Source organism: Stegostoma tigrinum, chromosome 26 (genome assembly GCF_030684315.1).
Source record: "Stegostoma tigrinum isolate sSteTig4 chromosome 26, sSteTig4.hap1, whole genome shotgun sequence".
Taxonomy (NCBI): Eukaryota; Metazoa; Chordata; class Chondrichthyes; order Orectolobiformes; family Stegostomatidae; genus Stegostoma; species Stegostoma tigrinum.
This window is the reverse complement of record NC_081379.1, coordinates 30,751,908-30,771,529: the sequence shown is the minus strand read 5'-3', so window position 1 is coordinate 30,771,529 and position 19,622 is coordinate 30,751,908. Positions and strand designations below refer to the sequence as shown.

General features: G+C 44.7%; 1 long non-coding RNA gene across 1 annotated transcript in view; it reads right to left on the bottom strand.

The window, feature by feature from the left end:
* Positions 1–438: 438 nt before the first annotated feature.
* LOC125464351 (uncharacterized) overlaps positions 439–19,622 on the bottom strand; it is a 60,920-nt gene continuing 41,736 nt past the window's right edge. Inside the window, exons 6-7 of the long non-coding RNA XR_009447278.1 lie at positions 3,268–3,613; positions 439–733 (exon numbers count right to left, since the gene is read on the bottom strand). This is a non-coding gene — a long non-coding RNA (uncharacterized LOC125464351). The remainder of the gene's footprint in view (positions 734–3,267; positions 3,614–19,622) is intronic.

Sequence of the window (19,622 nt, the reverse complement as noted above, 5' to 3'; positions counted from 1 at the left end):
GCCCAGAGGGCAGTTACAAGTCAAGCACATGTTGCTGTTGATGTGGAGTCACATGTAGACCAGACCAGGTAAGGATGACAGTTTCCTTCCCTAAAGGACATTACTGAGCCAGATGGGTTCTTCCAACAATCAACAATCTTTTCATGGTCATTATGAGATTCTTAATTCCAGATTTTTATTGAAATTCCACCAGCTGCCGTGGCAGGATATGAGAATGGGTACCCAGAACATTATCTGGGTCTCTGGATTAACAGTCCAGTACTAATACCATGAGGCCATCATCTCTCCTGAATATTCCCATTAAATCAGAATTTGCTACTGCGTAGCAGCTATAGTTATAGCATTTTATATATTTAAGACACAAAAAGTCTATCCACAATATACACACATATAAATATTTTATATATTTAAATATGCGTAAAATATTTCGTACACATGATATCCAATATATTTTATATAAATATAACCCCCAGCACGCAAAGTTTATGCACACACATTTCATCATCAGTCTGTCTCATTTGTTTGCCTCCAATGTTTGTCTGCACCTGGTATCTGCTTCCTGTATGTTTCTTGTAGTTTTCAATATCAGCAATTGGACTTTTAATGCTTTTGCTTGACATTCTATTCATGGTTTCTTAGCAGTTAATGTAATGAGATTTCTCTTCTATACTGATGTCCCAGGAAAGTAATCTTCAAACTCAAGTGCAGAGAGCATTTGTTGAGAGTTTTGCATCTGGAAGTAAAACAGTAATGCCACCGTTAGAGTGATACAAATGATGCCTCCTTTATTGGAAGTGCTACATTGGTTCAAATCCCCTCTCTTTGTACGCAAGTTATGTGAATTAGTGATGAGCATGATGAGCATATTTAGAAAAATAGGAGAAAAGGCTTTAAAAAGAGGAATCCTATTCTTTTGCCACATCCCACAATCTCAGTTTGCACAGACAGTTCTCTAATGACCACCCAGTCTTTCAAGTACCCACATCTTATGCTATCAAAGCTGCTTACATGCCAATAAATTGAACAAAGAAGGACAGTAGCACGGCTAGGAGTTGATACCAAGGGAGGGCCTGTTTATTTTCTTGCTTTGTTAATGGCCCAAGGCCCAGTGGACAACACAGAGATGACCTATTGTTAAAGAGTTGGAATCTGTCTTTCACATCCTACACACAGTGCATTAGAAATTCTCAAAGCTCTCCAGTCCATTGAAATGGAAGTTGTACTAAATTCCTGCATTTTTACTTGCTCCTCCCTTTTCAACTCACCTCCTTTTTCATTCAGAAAGCAGCACAGGCTGTGAGCTGAGCTGTGGGGGTAGAAACGCTCAAAAACACTTTTGCTCTTAAGTGTCCTGTTTGCCAAACAGTTACAATGGGGCAGGTTGAACAGATAATACAAAGCAAGAGTCAGCAGGGCATATGGAAGATAAAAGGGGAGTTTCATAAATGTTAATAGGATGAACTGCAAGATAAAATAGTTTGGTATGAACTGATAATGCAAGGAAGCATAATGTTGCCCCTGTGGACATGTTTGTTTTTCTTAATTACTTTAAAGAGCGCATGTGAATGTAGTGATTAGTGAAGAATGAAAATGGTCATGTGAACCTTAAACTGCAACCACCCACACTTAGTAAAGAAAAGACCTGCCAGCTTATATTGTTCCGCCTCCGTGGGGGGAGGGGAGATTTTGAAGCTGGTGAAGTCCACATTGATACCATTGGGCTGCAGAGTTCCCAAGCTGAATATGAGTTGCTGTTCCTGCAACCTTCAGGTGGCATCATTGTGGCACTGCAGGAGGCCCATGATGGACATGTCGTCTAAAGAATGGGAGGGGGAGTTGAAATGGTTTGCGACTGGGAGGTGTAGTTGTTTATTGCGAACCGAGCAGAGGTGTTCTGCAAAGCCGTCCCCAAGCCTCCGCTTGGTTTCCCCAATGTAGAGGAAGCCACACTGGGTACAATGAATACAGTATACCACTTTGGCAGATGTGCCAATGCACATTCCGGACAATTCTGCCTCTGCCGCATCTGCTCCCACGATGAGGCATTCCACTCCCGCACATCCCAGATGTGCAAGTTCTTCAAGGACCGCAACATTCCCCCCACAGTGGTCGAGAATGCCCTTGACCGTGTCTCCCGCATTTCCCGCAACACATCCCTCACACCCCGCCCCCGCGACAACCGCCCTAAGAGGATCCCCCTCGCTCTCACACACCACCCCACCAACCTCCGGATACAACGCATCATCCTCCGACACTTCCGCCATCTACAATCTGACCCCACCACCCAAGACATTTTTCCATCCCCACCCTTGTCTGCTTTCCGGAGAGAACACTCTCTCTGTGACTCCCTTGTTCACTCCACACCTGCCCTCCAACCCCACCACACCTGACACCTTCCCCTGCAACGGCAGGAATGCTACACTTGCTCCCACACCACCTCCCTCACCCCTATCCCAGGCCCCAAAATCACTTTCCATATTAAGCAGAGGTTCACCTGCACGTCTGCCAATGTGTTATACTGTATCCAGTGTACCCAGTGTGGCTTCCTCTATATTGGGGAAACCAAGCGGAGGCTTGGGGACCGCTTTGCAGAATACCTCCGCTCGGTTCGCAATAAACAACTGCACCTCCCAGCCGCGAATCATTTCAACTCCCCTTCCCATTCTTTAGATGACATGTCCATCATGGGCCTCCTGCAGTGCCACAATGATGCCACCCGAAGGTTGCAGGAACAGCAACTCATATTCAGCTTGGGAACCCTGCAGCCCAATGGAATCAATGTGGACTTCACCAGCTTCAAAATCTCCCCTTCCCCAACCGCATCCCAAAACCAGCCCAGTTCATCCCCTCCACCCACTGCATCCCAAAACCAGTCCAGCCTGTCTCTGCCTCCCTAACCTGTTCTTCCTCTCACCCATCCCTTCCTCCCACTGCAAGCCACACCTCCATCTCCTACCTACTAACTTCATCCCACCTCCTTGACCGTCTTCCCTGGACTGACCTATCCCCTCCCTACCTCCCCACCTATACTCTCCTCTCCACCTATCTTCTTTTCTCTCCATCTTCCGTCCGCCTCCCCCTCTCCCTCTATTTATTCCAGAACCCTCACCCCATCCCCCTCTCTGATGAAGGGTCTAGGCCCGAAACGTCAGCTTTTGTGCTCCTGAGATGCTGCTGGGCCTTCTGTGTTCATCCAGCCTCACATTTTATACTCTTGTACCTGGCCATCTCCCGTTTTCCAATGATAAGGCACTTTAAGGTTCTTACAAAGACTGTAGCCTGGGTTGTGGATGAGGTTGTTGGCTTGCTCATCGAGCTGGCTGGTTATCGTACAGATGTTTCATCACCATGCTAGGTTACATCATCAGTGCAACCTCCAATGAAGCGATGTTGTTCTACTCCACTTTGTATTTCTATGATCCGGTCTGTTAAGTAGGGTTGTGCCATTTCCGGTTGTCTTCTGCATTCTTGGTTTTAATTTGAAGCATAGAACCTGAGTGCATCAAGTGACCTTCATGCAAATAAATGGGCAGAATCTTCCCAGTGACTCATCCATGCAGGCGTTGGCGAGAAAGGTGGGATCATCATGGGAGGCTCATCAGTCAAGGGATTTCTGCCATTAAGAACAATAATTCACTTTTTCCGACCAATTGTAGAACAGTGATGCAAAATTCTCTCTAATGAGGGGTGAGAGGCCAATTTATATTTATTAGCATATATTACTTATGCATTAACATTTTCATCATTATATCATTTTCCCTCATTGATATGCAGTTTCCATTTCTCCCAAACATCTGACAGAAACTAGAACAGCAATAATTTCTGACATGAAGGTCAGAGTGGTGATGTTGTGACTGCAGCTCACTGCTGTCTCCTCCAGCTTCCCACTAGTAACCAACAAATCACGGACCACATGCCCTCCTTGTGCCTGCAAAGCAGAATCCCAGTTTCCTTCAGTCTGGTATGTTCTGGGGCAATTAACAGGAACCATATAGGGCAGCTGAGCGCTGCCAGATCTTGACCTGGTGCATTATCTGGGATTTAAAGATGGCACCAGTACCAGGAACTCTGGATGATCCTGGCAATAGCCAGCACATCTGCCTGTGGCAGAGTGCATGGATAATGATGTCGATCTGTTAAGATTATGTGGAAAAACACATAAGGGCTTGTGTAGAGAAGCCATCCCAGAAACTCACCAAAAACAACATTTGGATAAGCATATGGGCGTACATGGAATATGGATAAGTATATGGGCGTACGTGGAATAGTGTAGGTTAGATGGGCTTGAGATCGGTATGACAGGTCGGCACAACATCGAGGGCCGAAGGGCCTGTACTGTGCTGTAATGTTCTATGTTCTATGTTCTATGTTAGTCGATTTCTAATAAGATTCATGTCTGCAGCACATTCAGAAATCCAGATCACCCATCATTTAGATTATAAAGAGCCAAATGCAGAAAGGTGTGACTAGTTGAGATTGGGATTATGGGCAGCATGGGCTGGTTGGACCATAGGGTTTGTTTCCATGCTGTATGACTCTGAGCATCACTGTTTGAAGCAACAGTGGGTTTGTCAGCAAAGTCAATGTAAATGGAATGAAATAGACAGTGGTCCATTTTCCTCCAAACCTTTCCTGTTCATGTACTTATCCAAATGTGTATTAAATGTTGTGACTGTACCTGCATCCATCACTTTCTCTGGCAGTTCATTTCACACATGAACCAGTCTCTGTGTGAAAAAGTTGCCCTTATATCCTTTATAAATCTTTCCCCTCTCACCTTAAAAATATGCTCTCTAGTTTTTAGCTCCCTCACCCGAGGGAAGAGACCCTTATCTATGCCCCTCATGATTTTATTAATCTCAATAAGGTCACCTCTCAACCTCCTATGCTTCAGTGAAAATGCCCCAGCCTTTCCAGTCTATTTTTATATCTCAAACCCACCATTCCCAGGAGCATCCTGGTAAATCTTTTCTGAAACTTCTCCAGTTTAATAATATTCTCCTGTACCAGGGCATCCAGGACTGGACACAATACTCCAGAAGAGGACTCAACAATGTCCTGTATAACCTCAACATGACATGCCAACTCCTATACTCAAACGCCTGAGCAATGACAGTGAACTTGCTACATGTCTTTTTAACCACCCTGACTTTATGTAATGCAAATTATAAAGAATTATGAACCTGAACCTCTTGTTTTCTGTTCTACAGCACTTCACGGGGCCTGACCATCAATTGTGTTTGTCTTGTCTTTGCTTGCAATACCTGACATTTATCCAAATCAAACCCCATCTGCCAATCCTCAACCCATTAACCCAATTTGTCACGATCTCTGTTGTAATCTTAGATAACCTTCTTCACTATCCACTATATCACCAATTTTGGTATCATCTACAAACTTATTAGCCATGCTTCCTATATTCCCAACCAAATCATCTATATAAATGACAAACAAAAGTGGACCTGGTACGATTCCCTGTTGCTTCTTGGTCATTTGTATTGTATCGCACTTAGATTTGAAAGCAGAAGTGCTAATATCAAGCTCAGCTCCAGTACCTGAAAGATTTTCCAGTGTTCAATTTCAGCATTTTCTTTGCATTTTAAATTTTCAGGTTTTTCATTTGATTTTGTCTCTACTTAATTACTGTCCACCATTACAACAGGTAACACTTGCGTTAACAGGAACAGCTTCTCTCCACCCACTCTTACAACTAAGATCCTTCATAATTTTGAATAATTCTAACAAATCTCCTGTGAAGCTTCCATTCTTTAAGGAGAACAAGTTCAGCTCTTACAACCTATCCTTCAATCGACAGAGAAAGCGGTAAGCTACAGTTTTCAAAAAATTACTTATTTTAGTTTGTAGTTCTTCAGTCGAAATATCCATAAAATATTTAGGGCATTTAGAATAGGCACATCATTGAATATACATTTGCAATAGTCCTGCACCTATTGGCTCTTTATAATCTAAATGATGGGTGATCTGGATTTCTGAATGTGCTGCAGACATGAATCTTATTAGAAATCGACTAACATAGAACATAGAACATTACAGCACAGTACAGGCCCTTCGGCCCTCGATGTTGTGCTGACCTGTCATACCGATCTCAAGCCCATCTAACCTACACTATTCCACGTACGCCCATATACTTATCCATATTCCATGTACGCCCATATGCTTATCCAAATGTTGTTTTTGGTGAGTTTCTGGGATGGCTTCTCTACACAAGCCCTTATGTGTTTTTCCACATAATCTTAACAGATCGACATCATTATCCATGCACTCTGCCACAGGCAGATGTGCTGGCTATTGCCAGGATCATCCAGAGTTCCTGGTACTGGTGCCATCTTTAAATCCCAGATAATGCACCAGGTCAAGATCTGGCAGCGCTCAGCTGCCCTATATGGTTCCTGTTAATTGCCCCAGAACATGCCAGACTGAAGGAAACTGGGATTCTGCTTTGCAGGCACAAGGAGGGCATGTGGTCCGTGATTTGTTGGTTACTAGTGGGAAGCTAATTTACTTGTCCATTTCAGACCCAGTTTGAAAGAAAGTATGAGATAACAAGTTGTAGAGCTGGATGAACACAGCAGGCCAAGCAGCATCTTAGAAGCAGGAAAGCTGATGTTTCAGGCCTAGACCCTTCATCAGAAATGAGGGAGGGGAGAGGGGTTCTGAAATAAATACGGAGAGAGGTGGAGGCGGATTGAAGATGGATAGAGGAGATGATAGGTGGAGAGGAGACAGACAAGCCAAAGAGGCAGGGATAGAGTCAGCAAAGGTGAGTGTAGGTGGGGATGTAGTGAGGGGATAGGTCAGTCCAGAGAGGACGGACAGGTCAAGGGGGTGGGATGAGGTTAATAGGTAGAAAATTGGGGTGCAGGTTGAGGTGGGAGGAGGTGATAGGTGAGAGGAAGAACAGGTTAGGGAGGTGAGGACAAGCTGGGCTGGTTTTGGGATGTGGTAGGGGGAGGGGAGATTTTGAAACTTATGAAATCCATATTGATACCATTGCGCTGCAGGGATCACAAACAAAATATGAATTGCCGTTCCTGCAACCTTCGGGTGGCATCATTGTGGCACTGCAGGAGGCCCAGGATGGACGCGTTGTCTGAGAAATGGGAGGTGGTGTTGAAATGGTTTGCGACTGGGAGGTGCAGTTGTTTATGGCGAACCGAACGTAGGTGTTCTGCAAAGCGGTCCCTAAGCCTCTGCTTGGTTTCCCCGATGTAGAGGAGGCCACAACGGGAACAGTGGATGCAGCATACCGCATTAGCAGAGGTGCAGGCGAACGTCTGCTTGATGCGGAAAGTCATTTTGGGGCCTGGGATGGCGGTGAGGGAGGAGGTATGGGGGCAGGTATAGCACTTCCTGCGGTTGCAGGGAAAAGTGCCGGGTGTGGTGGGGCTGGAGGGGAGTGTGGAGCGGACAAGGGAGTCATAGAGAAAGTGGTTCCTCTGGAAAGCAGACAAGGGTGGGGAGGGAAGAATGTCTTTGGTGGTGGGATCGAATTGCAGATGGCGGAAGTGTAGGAGGATGCTGAGTTGGATCTGGAGGTTGGTGGGTTGGTATGTGAGCACGAGGGGGATTCTGTTTTGGTTGTTATTGTGGGGACAGGGTGTGAGTGATGAGTTGCGGGAAATGCGGGAGACACGGTCGAGGGCGTTCTCGACCACTGTGGGAGGAAAGCTGCTGTCCTTGAAAAATGAGGACATCTGAGATATACGGGAGTGGAATGCTTCATCCTGGGAGCAGATGCAGTGGCGGTGAAGGAATTGGGAATAGGGGATGGCATTTTTGCACTAGGGTGGGTGGGAGAAAGTGTATTCTACATAGCTGTGGGAGTTGGTGGGCTTGAAATGGATATTGGTTTCCAGGTGGTTGACTGAGATGGAGACAGAGAGGTCCAGGAAGGTGAGAGAGGTGTTTGAGACAATCCAGGTGAACTTAAGATTGGAGTGGAAGGTATTGGTGAAGTGGATGAACTGTTCGAGCTCCTCGTGGGAGCACGAGGCAGTGCCGACACAGTCATCAAAGTAACGGAGGAAGGGGTGGGGTTTAGGGCCAGTGTAGGTGCGGAAGAGGGATTTTTCCATGTAACTTACAAACAGGCAGGCATAGCTTGGGCCCATGCGGGTACCCATGGCCACCCCTTTTGTCTGTAGGAACTGGGAGGCACCAAAAGAGAAGTTGTTGAGGGTGAGGACGAGTTCAGCTACGCGGATGAGGGTGTCGGTGGAGGGGGACTGTTCAGGCCTACGGGGCAGGAAGAAGCAGAAGGCCTTTAGGCCATCTACATGGGGATTGCAGGTGTATAGGGGCTAGACGTTTATAGTAAAAATGAGGTGTTGGGGACAGGGGAATTGGAAGTTCTGGAGGAGGTGGAGGGCATGGGTGGTATCACGGACATAGGTAGGGACTCCCTGGACCAAGAGGGAGAAAATGGAGTCCAGATAGGTAGAGATGAGTTCGGTGGGGCAGGAGCAGGCGGAGAAAATGGGTCAACCAGGGCAGGCAGGTTTGTGGATTTTGGGAAGGAGTTAGAAGCAGGCGGTGCGGGGTTGGGGAACAATGAGATTGGAGGCTGTGGGTGGGAGGTCACCTGAGGTGATTATGTTGTGGATGGTTTGGGAGATGATGGTTTGGTGCTCGGGGGTGGGGTCATGATCCAGGGAATGGTAGGAGGAGGTGTCGGAGAGTTGGCGTCTGGCCTCAGCGATGTCGAGGTCAGTGTACCATACTACAACTGCGCCTCCCTTATCCGCAGGTTTTAAGGTGAGGTTGGGGTTGGAGCGGAGGGCTGCCCGTTCTGCGGGGGAGAGGTTGGAGTGTGTGAGAGGGGTGGAGAGGTTGAGGCGATTGATATCTTGACGGCAGTTGGAGATGAAGAGGTTGAGGGCATGTAGGAGGCCTGTGGGTGGTGGCCAGGAAGAGGACTTGTGCTGGAGGTGGGAGAAGGGGTCAGTAGAGGGAGGGTTAGGCTCATGGTTAAAGAAGTAAGCGTGGAGGCGAAGGCGGCGGAAGAACTGCTCAATGTCCAAACGTGACCGGTATTCTTTGATGTGCGGGTGGAGGGGAACAAAGGTGAGCCCCTTGCTGAGGACTGACCGTTCGATCTCAGTCAGGGGGAGGTCTGGGGGGATGGTGAAGACTCGGCAGGGCTCGGTGTTCCTGTCTCCTCTGGAGCTGCTGGCTGTGGTCAGAGCGATGTCGGCGTCGGCTGTGAGCCGAGTTGCGCATCTGACCCCACCACCAAAGACATTTTTCCCTCCCCACCCTTGTCTGCTTTCCGGAGGGACCACTCTCTCCGTGACTTCCTTGTCCGCTTCACACTCCCCTACAGTCCCACCATCCTTGGAACTTTCCCCTGTCACAGCAAGAAGTGCTACACCTGTCCCCACACCACCTCCCTCACCCCCATCCCAGGCCCCAAGATGGCTTTCCACATCAAGCAGAGGTTCACCTGCACATCTGCCAATGTGGTATACTGCATCCGCTGTTCCTGTGGTGGCTTCCTCTACATTGGGGAATCCAAGCAGAGGTTTGAGGACCGCTTTGCAGAACGCCTCCGCTCGGTTCGCACTAAACAACTGCACCCCTCAGTCGTGAATCATTTCAACTCCCCCGCCCATTCCTCAGACGACATGTCCATCCTGGGCCACCTGCAGTGCCACAACGATGCCACCCGAAGGTTGCAGGAACAGCGATTCATATTTTGTTTGGGAACCCTGCAGCCCAATGGTATCAATGTGGATTTCACAAGCTTCAAAATCTCCCCTTCCCCTACCACATCCCAATACCAGGCCCAGCTCGTCCTCACCTCCCTAACCTGTTCTTCCTCTCACCTATCACCTCCTCCCACCTCAAGCTGCACCCCCATTTCCGACCTACTAACCTCATTCAGCGCCCTTGACTTGTCTGTCCTCCCTGGACTGACCTATCCCTCCCTACCTCCCCACCTACACTCACCTTTACTGGCTCCATCCCTGCCTCTTTGACTTGTCTGTCTCCTCTCCACCTATCTTCTCCTCTATCCATTTTCAATCCGCATCCCCTTCTCTCCCTATTTATTTCAGAACCCCTCTCCCCTCCCCCATTTCTGATGAAGGGTCTAGGCCCGAAACATCAGCTTTCCTGTTCCCTAATGCAGCTTGGCCTGCTGTGTTCATCCAACTCTGTAACTTTTTATCTCGGATTCTCCAGTTTCTGCAGTTCCTATTATCTCTGAAAGAAAGTATGGCCCAGGTTTCCGTACCTAAGAGGTAAATAGATTTTAGCTACAAGTTTTGAAACCATTCTCTTCCCATTTTAGCACACAATCAAAAATACTGAAAGATCAAAGGATAAAGTCTTCACCAGTACTCCAGGAGCTTTAGTATTAGATCCACTGCTTTCTTGATCCATATTAATGACTTAGACTTGGCGTGTAAACCGTAATTGCAAAATTTGACAATGGCACAAAACTTAGAAGTACAATGTAATGTCAAGCGGATCTCGATCAGCTTTAATGCGGCAGACTGATGGAAATGGGCAGGCAGATGAAAGATAAAATATAACGCAGAGAAATGGTACACAGGAAGAATGAAAAGGAGTGTTATAAAATGAAAGATACAGTTCTGAAAAGGGTGCAGGACCAGAGAGAGCTGAGAATCTAAGCACACAAATTATTGAAAGTGGTCGGGCAGGTTGAAAAAGTGATTAATAAGCCTAATAAGATCCTGGGCTTATAAATATTGGTGTCAAGTACCAAAGTAACAAAGTTATGATGAAACCTTATCAAACAATAGTTCTGGCTGGAAGAGATAATGAGAATTGCAGATGCTGGAGAATCCAAGATAACAAAGTGTGGGGCTGGATGAACACAGCAGGCCAAGCAGCATCTTAGAAGCATAAAAGCTGACGTTTTGGGCCCAGAAAAGAACAAAACAAAGAAACAAAGAAACCTACAGCACAGGAACAGGCCCTTCGGCCCTCCAAGCCTGCACCGATCAAGATCCTCTCTCTAGCCTGTCATCTATTTTCTAACGGTCTGTGTCCATTTGCTCCCTGCCCATCCAAGTACCTGTCCAAATATATCTTAAAAGACGCTAACGTGTCTGCGTCTACCACCTCTGCTGGCAACGCATTCCAGCTTCCATTCCAACGCCCACCACCTTCTGTGTAAAGAACTTTCCACGCATACCTCCCTTAAACTTTCCTCCTCTCACTTTGAACTCATGACCCCTAGTAATTGAGTCCCCCACTCTGGGAAAAAGCTTTTTGCTATCACCCTGTCTATACCCCTCATGATTTTGTAGACCTCAATCAGGTCCCCTCTCAATCTTCGTCTTTCTAATGAAAATAATCCTAATCTATTCAACCTCTCTTCATAACTAGCACCCTCCATTCCAGGTAACATCCTGGTGAGCCTCCTCTGCACCCTCTCCAAAGCATCCACATCCTTTTGGTAATGTGGCGACCAGAACAGCACACGGTACTCCAAATGTGGCCAAACCAAAGTCCTATACAACTGCAACATGACCTGTCAACTCTTGTACTTAATACCCCGCCCAATGAAGGAAAGCATGCCATATGCCTTCTTGACCACCCTATTGACCTGCGTTGTCATCTTCAGGGAACCATGGACCTGAACACTCAGATCTCTCAGTTCCTCAATTTTTCCTAGGGCTTTTCCATTTACTGTATAGTTCGCCCTTGAATTTGATCTTCCAAAATGCATCACCTCGCATTTGCCCGGATTGAACTCTATCAGCCATTTACCTGTCCAACTCTCCAGTCTATCTATATTCTGCTGTAATTTCTGACAGTCCCCTTCACTATCAGCTACTCCACCAATCTTAGTGTCATCAGCAAACTTGCTGATCAGACCACCTACACCTTCCTCCAGATCATTTACATATATCAAAAACAACAGTGGTCCCAGCACAGATCCTTGTGGAACACCACTGGTTACAGGTCTCCAATTTGAGAAACCCCCTTCTACTACTACCCTCTGTCTCCTGTTGCCCAGCCAGTTTTTTATCCATCAAGCTACGCACCCTGGACCCCATGTGACTTCAATTTCTCCATCAGCCTGCCATGGGGAATCTTATCAAACACCTTACTGAAGTCCATGCATATGACGTCTACAGCCTTTCCCTCATCAATCAACTTTGTCACGTCCTTAAAGAATTCTATTAAGTTGGTAAGATATGACCTTCCCTGTACAAAACCATGTTGCCTATCAATGATAAGCCCATTTTCTTCCAAATGGGAATAGATCCTATCCCTCAGTATCTTCTCCAGTAGCTTCCCTACCACTGACGTCAGGCTTACCGGTCGATAATTACCTGGATTATCCTTGCTGCCCTTTTTAAACAAGGGGACAACATTAGCAAGTCTCTAGTCCTCTGGGACCTCACCCGTGTTTTCAGTTCTGTGTACCACACTTTGGAAGATACTGGACAGGAGCTGGGAAGATTTACAGGAAACTCTAGTTTCGTGAATATGTTGGAGAAACTGAACTTCTTCTGAGAGAATGTTCACAGAAGATTTGTTAGTGTTATTTAAAATTATAAGTGATCTGAGTGGGCAGCGTCGATAGAGAGAAACTTTCAGCTTCGAAATTAGTACCAATTTAACCTGAAAGGCATATTGTGAGTTGTTAGATCAGGAATGCACTGCCTGTCAGTGCCTCTTACCTCTTCCTGACCCTCCATCTCATGAGGTGGTTTAAGCCCTGGTGGACAGTTCTGTGTTAAACAGTCATATAGTCACACAGCAAGGAAAAGAGCCTTTGGTCCAACCAGTCCATGCCAAACATAATGAATGTTATGGTGTATAATGTGCCTATCTAAGATGGCTTGAATTAAAAGACAGTGACTTCTTCTTGCAACACTGTATTTCCCTAATTTAAACTTCTGCTAAATATTTCATTATTATTGTACCTACAGATAAACAGGGCACTTCAAATTCACTAGATGTAAGATATGAATTGTATCAAAAATAACTGACCTTTACAGAGTCCTGAAACTTATTTTTGTAATGAAAAAAACTGAATAAAGCATATTTATGGAACCTGAAGGAATTTTTGAATTTCCGTGATGTGTTGTAGCTTTGTCTGAGTGTGCCTTTAGTAACTTGTACAGCACAGTCATCAGTACAGCTCAGAAACTGCACTCTGGCATGGCATTGCACAATCTGCCACATTGACAGAGGAAGATGGCCTTTAACACCATGAGAGATGATGAGGTTGAATGAGTGACTATGAATTTTGGTTGGGGGCTTTAAACAGAGGAAGAAATTCAGGAAGGATGAGGACAATCAACCAAGATGATGGAGAGAAAATGATGCGCTGAAATGGATTTTGAAATGACTTCAGAGGGAGGAAAGCAATGAGGATTTCACGATGATAAAATAGTAATTGTCTTTGAAAGAAATTGTACATAAAATATTTCTTTGAGCATATAAAATATTTTACTTTGAGAAATTATTTTAGGTGCTTTATTATTTTTCCAATATTTCCTTTGTCATTCTGTATTCTGGAAACTTTGAGGTTAGACCATTATTGACCTGTGCTGCTGAACTAGGAAATCATAATGCAGCAAACAAATGGTACACATATGGACAGAAGAAAATTTCAGTGTAGAAAATCATACACAAGCTACCTTTTATAGTTTCCAAGGTCTTTTGCTCTTTTTTAATGAAAATTGTATCATGTAAATTGCAATGAAGATTTCTTTGTGAGTTCCATGATAATACCACACAGGAGTGTAATTGTGAAAATGGCCCAGCTACTATTTTGTGGTATAGAGAAGATTAATGCAGTTGACCCCGCACTTTCAGCGCAGCACTTACTGTAGAAGCAATCATCCAGCCAATCAAAAGATTTAAATAGATGTTAACCCTTTATGGATTTCCTAGCGAGAGTTGACCAGTGGATATGCAAAGAATGTAACAACATGACACTAAAGCTAAGAATCCAAATCAAGGTTTGGGCTGCTGGGTCGAATTCCTCAATCAAGTTTCTGGTCTATAATTCTACCTTTCTTTATGTTGTCGCTAATATAGTTTTGTTTAAAAGGGCCAGTTTGCAGTGGATTTGTTTCACAATTTTAAAGAACAATTTGGTGGAAATGGGATCTGAGGACAATGACTCAGCAAAAATTAGCTTCCAATTCAGGTCAGTGTTCATGTCAATTTATGTTGAGAGAGATAGAGTTGTTCTACATAAGTGGTAAGGTACCATTCAAGTTAGAGCAACGGTTTTTTTCAGATTGGAGGATTCAGGGGAAGTGTGTTGTTTAGGAGTGAGGAAAGAGGAAGTCATTCGGGGCAGTGGGTGGGTGGAGAAGAATGCCAACAAAGCTATCTCTGGCGACATGCAGGGCCTCCACTGGGATAATTCACACTGTGCACCTGTTGGGAAGTGTTTGTCATTCCATGAAACCCATTGGTATTAGTGACACCTTGCCACCTCCAAACAGAAGCAGAAACTATGTGCACATGAAAACACTCTCATTTACTCGAAGATCACTGTCATCCTTGATTCTACTTCCTCTCATGTTCCTATGATCCCAGCTTGGTGTCCAGGGCAATCACCTCAATTCTCCCTATCCAAGAGATGGTACTGCATGTCGTTAAAAGGTTGGGGGAGGGGTGTTAATCGGAGATGGGGTGTGTTTCAGTCAGGGTGTCAATTAGAAATTAGGCTAGGGTGTCATGGGGGTGGTTATGTTCATGATGAATTTGGCGGCCATTGAAAATGGCAATGGGGATGTGTTTGCAGTGGTGTGGCAGGTTTTTATTCAAAGTTGAGGTAGGAATGAAGGTGTTGATCAGAGGCCAGATTTGGGTGGAATGGCCTGCATTCTGGATGCACTCAGCAATAAGCTGACCTTACAGGGTGGGTGCAGCTTCTCCCAACTATGTATCAGATCGTTGCTATCTGGTGGCAACATACCATGATCTGAGAGTTCAGCACATGGTGAATGAAATAGTGGACCATGCAATATCAAGACTTTTAAACTATGATATCCACTGTTGAATATTCCTTTCACGTACTTTTGACTGAAATGCTCCAACCTTATTCAACATTAATTTGCAGGGAGGTGGGGTAGGGGTGGTGATGATTAATGTTCTGATAGAAATATCCGCATGATTCCTGTCTACCCCAGTGAGTGCTAAGGAAGTCATTTAACAGCCGTAAATTGACCATTGTATTTCTTCAGCATAATTAGGTAAGTGATCTCTTTGTTTTGGATATAGTTCTATTAGTATTCAGTTTATTTGATCAATCCAGTCATTACTGCCATGTGTAAATAACAGATGCGGGAACTAATGTTCTATATGTTTCTCTGGCTAAGTTTGGCTCAGTAAGTTAGAGGGTGCTAGAATCATGCCCCAATCCAGATGCTTATCACATAATCACAGCAGGGGGATTCATAGAATCCCTACAGTGTGGAAGAAGGCCTTTCAGCTCATTCAGTCCATACCGACCCTCCAAGGAGCATCCCACCCAGACCCACACCCATACCCTATCCCTGTAACCCTGCACTTCCCATGGCTAATCCACGTCATCTGCACATCCCTGAATTGTGGAAGGAAACCAGAACACCAGAGGAAATCCATGCAGATACAGGGAGAACATGTAAACTCCACAAGGACTCGAACCCGAGTCCTGCCACTGTGAGGCAGCAGTATCGGCCACTAGGCCACTGTGTCACCCAGTTCTACTGATAACCTGGCCAGCAATTTAGCTTCAAACAACAACTCCACTACAAACAGATTTACTGGTCATTTAATTTGCTGCTATTTGTGGGACCTAGCTGTGTGTAAGTTTGCTGCTGCTTGGATAACCAATAATTATACTTCAACAGTAATTAATCAAATTGAAGTGCTTTGGAAACGAAGTTCAATGTATATGGGATCTCCTTTATAATCAAGAAATTGGAACCAAATCATGATTTGACCTAATAACTCAGCCACATAGTTTACTTGCCAGATGTGATCAAAGTGGCTTAAAGGTATCTAATCAAAAGTCTAGATATAAAAAATATTTTTAAAACAATAGGTTTTGTAATTGGTTGTCAAAAAAACTATCATTCAGGCCTTTTTGAAAGAAATTAATGTGGCTGTCAACATTAGTTTAATCTCTGTTTGGGTCGGTGTTTGTTATTTGATTTGGGTCCATTGAAAAAATCAGAACAAGATCCAACAGCAACAATAAATAGGAACATTTGTGTTTGCCATGTCAACCATCCTTTCGGGTTTTAGTCCTTGTCAAAATAATCACTGAGGCAACATGTACATTTCCATATCTAACCCAAACCTATTAGTGGGCGTAATGTGTGGGTGTGGGAGGAATTGAGGTGAGGTGGTTGATGACAGAGAAGGTTGTGTACATTGTCAGCCACCAGTGGTTGCTCAGTACTCAAGGGAGGGCTCAGCAGAGAGTGAACAAAGGCCATTAGCTAGCCTGGGTCCATGGATACTGCTCAGGTTAGGGACAGCAGCCTGAAAGGAAATGTATTCTGATCACTGATTATCAAATAATAATGAAAGAGATGTGAGTCCTGGGACAATGCAAAATTCTTCACAAGCAGAAAACCAGATTGTGTTTTTTTTTGTTGTGGTGTTAGATGGGACGTCAGCATCAGCCAGGACAGGATGAGGGCAAATCTCTGTTTTTCTTCAAATAGCGCTTTGGGTGGGTGATTTCCACTGTGAGAGGGCAGCTGGGAGCCTTAGTTTAATATCACAGGTGAAAGGTGGCATTACTGTTGCAGTATTTTGTGCTCAGGTTTTAGAATGTGACTTGAACATGCAATGTTCACAGGTGACTGTGCTACCAAATGAGTCACCCTGACACTGTAATTCTAAAGAGTATTATTTCTTTTTAACTTTAAGGGTACCTTTATGGCAATTGTGAATGAACAGTGTGTGCATTGCCTGAAGACAGATCCTTGGCACATTGTGTGCTGATGCTTCATCCTGAACTCGACAAACAGGAGGCTGGAAGAACACTGCAGACCAGGAGAAGTCAACGTTTCAGATATTACCCTTGCTCAGGACTGGATATGGGGATAGTGGAGCTGCAGACAAAGAGAGGGACAACCATTCTGTTTCCCCCATCCCCCCTCCCTTTACCTGCAGCTCCACCATCCCCAGATCCAATCCTGAAGAAGGGTAATAGCTGAAACATTGACTGCTCCTTTCCTCTAGATGGTGCCAGCTTGCAGTGTTCTCCCAGCCAATAGTAGGAACTGCAGATGCTGGAGAATCTGAGGTAACGAGGTGTAGAGCTGGATGAACACAGCAAGCCAAGCAGCACCAGAGGAGCAGGAAGGCTGACGTTTCGGGCCTAGATCCATCTTCAGAAATGGCCACTTCTGAAGAAAGGTCTAGGCCTGAAACGTCAGCCTTCCTGTTCCTCTGATGCTGCTTGGCTTGCTGTGTTCACCCAGCTCTACACCTTGTTATCTTGTGTTCTTCCAGCCTCCTGTTTGTCTGCCTTGGATTCCAGCATCTGCAGGGTTTTTTTGTAACTTCATTGTAACTGTTTCTTTGGCATTTTTTTTTGTCAGTGATGGTTTGCTGTTGTCTTCAACTCTCAGGAAAAGGCAAAGAGGCAAGATTCACATTCTACCTCCAATAGAGGACCATTCAACCCTTTTGCTGCTGGTGTTAGTCAGAACAATAACCTAAATATCTAGGCAATTGAGCTAACCAGTCCCCATGGCAACAGCATCACACAAAATTTATTTCAGCTGCATGAAACTGGTTTGATCAGTCTCTTGTCTGAACCAATTGAAAATGACAAAATCAAATAGAGGCGCATACTGTAAAACTACAAAGATCCATCTCAAACTCTAAAAATGCTGTAGCAGTCAGACAAATCTTCACTGAAAAAGTCAAAATTCCTCTATGAGCTTTAGGCAACTGTAAAGGGAAAAAACAAATCAAAAGTGAAGGAGCCGATGAAGCATTTTAAAATAAAATGCGGTTGTAGAGTAGGAAATGTGGCAGCTAATTTGAGCACAGCCAGCTCCAACACGCATTGATAATCTAAGATAACAAAGTGTGAAGCTGGATGAACACAGCAGGCCAAGCAGCATCTCAGGAGCACAAAAGCTGACGTTTCGGGCCTAGACCCTTCATCAGGGGGTCTAGGCCTGAAACGTCAGCTTTTATGCTCCTGAGATGCTGCTTGGCCTGCTGTGTTCATCCAGCTCCACACTTTGTTATCTTGGATTCTCCAGCATCTGCAGTTCCCATTATCTCTGAACACGTCGATAATGTGCTTGTTTTTGTGATGATGATCAAGTGATAATTATTGGCCAGAACACCAGGGGTAATTTCCACAAGACTTCTTCAAAATAATGCCCTGGATCTTTACCTCCACCCAGTAAGACCTTGCTTTAATGTCTCATCTGAACAATTGCACCTCAGTATTTCACAGAAGTCTTAGTCTTGATTTTTGTATTCCAAACCTGGAAAGTCTCTTGAATTTATAATTGTTGGACTCACAGGCAAGTGTGCTACCAATTGAACTACAGTGAAAATAAAATCTTGATTCAATTTACTCTATTTAGGCATATCTCTCAAATTATTCAAGAAATAAATGGAAATAATGACTTTCTATTGCAGATATACTTTGGCATAAACTAAATTTAAGCTATTCTTTCAAGTGATTTTAAGTGCTGCCTGCAGGAATTTAGGCTTGAGTCAAATCTAAAGATCATATTTGGCTAGCCAGCAATCATTATTTACCCAAAAACCTGCAGGTTTAAACGCTTATTCAAATTCTGAAACATTGTAATGGAAAAGCAGAACCTGAATTCACATTTTAGGATGAAACATGTAGTTACCTTATTGACTCACCGAGTTCATCCAGCAAAAGAGCTGAGATATGCAGTATAAGACTTTGCAGATTCAATCTCTGCTTTTGCAGAATTTCTCGCATGTGGTATTAGGCTACTGCAGTAGGTCTCTTCGGATGAAGAAAAAGAATTAGGTTCCTTGTAACAAATTGGTATGCGAAAGATCTTACTGAGCTTGCATTGCACAAAAGCCAGGTCAGTGCTTGGGCTGGCTGCAACAACATCTAAACATCCCAGGTCAGAACTGAAATAACTATGGATGCTGTAAATCTGGAGCAAAAACAATGTTGCTGGAAAAGCTTAGATAACAAGGTGTAGAGCTGGATGAACACAGCAGGCCAAGTAGAATCAGAGAAGCAGGAAGGCTGCCGTTTTGGTCCTAGACCCTTCTTCAGAAATCTAGGTTCAAAACGTCAGCCTTCCTGCTCCTCTGATGCTGCTTGGCCTGCTGTGTTCGTCCAGCTCCACACCTTGTTATCTCAGACTCTCCAGCATCTGCAGTTCCTACTATTGCTGGAAAAGCTTAACAGGTCTGGCAGCATCTGGCAGGTCTGAGGAAGGTTCACTGGGCCCGAAACTTTAACTCTGTTGTTTTTTACTTCACAGGTGCTGCCAGACCTGCTGAGCTTTTCCAGCAACATTGTTTTTGTGTCTAAACATCCTGGCCTGTGTGTGTGTGCATGTATACATCTGAAAACCCCTGAAAAATTTCAAGCTGTCAATGTTTGATTGAACAATAATGTAAAATACCAAAGAAGTGCA